Raw genomic sequence first — 1,988 nt, forward strand, 5'->3', positions numbered from 1 at the left:
AAAGCAGTAATAAGGGGCATCTGTGTCGACACACTAGGAGCCTCTGACACATTCATGAAATCACATCAAATCAAGCAAAGAGACTGTAACGCCATACATAAAACAATGAGAAAGAACTAGACAGCATAGAAAATAAACCAAATTCCCTGTATTACATTAAACAGTGCCTGACAGTGTTCACTTTTTTAAGGCCACAGAGCCTTGAAAGGTCGGTAGATTTGCGCTATTTTGGACTTAACAGGCATTAATTAAGATTCCCAGGGTAGGAATTTGTTGTATCTATTGCTCCTTACACAACAAAAATAATATGAAGAAACCACAGGGACACAGCTGGGTCCCAAATAACTGTGTTTAGTAAATACACACAAACATGCCAGGCTTATCTGCATATGCCCTGTTGCGCTGGCTGGATTTAGGTGGACTCTAAAATACAGAACACAGTGGGCACATCTACACAAAACATTTACTTGTGGAGCTGACTAATAAGCTCTGCAGTAAAACATCACCATCTACACGTTTGATGCTATTAGGATGGAGTAAACTAATTAACTCTGCCATAGGATAGTACTGCCAGACACAAGTATTATCCTATGGTGGAGTTTAGTGCACCACGGTGCATGGGTAGACACTGGGGCACAGCCCTGCACCCTTGTGCCCCAGCCAGTCCCTCTGCAGCACGTTGATCTGGGTTGGAGCAGCCCCAGGCCAGCAGGCTGACCCCCAGGGGCCCCTGCCAGTTGGGGCTGCTCTGCCCTGACTTAGTGTGCTGCGGTCCTGGGAGCACGTGCAAATGTGGCACCTGGGAGCAATAAAATCCAGCGCAGACTGTGCCAGAGTTTATTAAGCCACATTAATAGCACATGTACACGCATCCAATGACAACTAGTAGAGGGCTAAGAAACTATTTAAAGCAGGGGCGGGCAATTATTTTGGGCGGAGGGCCACTAACTGAGTTTTGGCAAGCCATCGAGGGCCGCATGACAGGCAGCCAGGGGCAGATAAATATTAATTTTCTAAATTTTTTAGGGGCCCCACTTGCCGGATAGAATGGCCTGGTGGGTCACATCCGGCCCCCGGGCCGCATTTTGCCCACCCCTGATTTAAAGGGACACTACCCTATCCCAGTAATTCAGCATTGGGGTCTGTATTTTATAGATGCGGAAACTGCGGGGAAAAGCGAACAACTGCTCATTGATACCTGTACCTGTAGAGGATCGGCCTCCTCAGTCATCAGTGGACTCACCGATAACTTCCCTGTTTCCTACAGGACTGCCATCCTCGTATCAGGGGACTGCTGACCAGATGCCACTGATGAAAGTATGTACATATTTTACATACCGTCTTACATGTCATTCTGAGCATGTGCTATGTGTGTTGTATGTTTGCTGAACGGAGTGGATGAAATCTTGTCCCAGTTAAACAGAACAGCCAAATTCTCACTGTCTTCAGCAGATTTAAGAAATCGGGGTCTAAGGAAATGAACCAAAAAACCCCCAGCCCTCCTCTCTGCAATCTTTAGCACGTCTGTATGTAACAACCTGGCGTGTTCCTGTTGTTCCTGTTGTGGTTGTTATCACCACCGCCGTGTACACAGCAGGAAGGAAGTCTTTGTTCTGAAGAGCTTGCGCTCTGCATAACTAACGAATTACAGGTACGATTTGCGTGAAAGACTGCAGGCATGGGTAGTTTCACGGGCCTGGTGTGTACCGTGCCGGTTTACAGCGCAGCTGGTCAGAAAATGAGTTTTCTCCACGGAAAATGTGAACATAACTTTCGGCAAAAACAAACGAACAAGCAGAAAACCGAAACTCTGAAACATTTTACCTGAAAATGCTTCAAGATATTTCAATTCCTGAATAATACTGTGGAGCATTATGGGAGTTGGAGTTTTAGGTGGTTTGTGTTTCCAGTCTCTGCTAGAGGCCACAGGCCTGGTCAGACTACATCTCCCATGATGCACCATTCTCTCTCTCTCTCCCCCCCCCCCC

This window comes from Gavialis gangeticus, unplaced genomic scaffold (assembly GCF_001723915.1).
Source record: "Gavialis gangeticus isolate Ggan-Ray unplaced genomic scaffold, GavGan_comp1, whole genome shotgun sequence".
In the NCBI taxonomy this organism is placed as follows: Eukaryota; Metazoa; Chordata; order Crocodylia; family Gavialidae; genus Gavialis; species Gavialis gangeticus.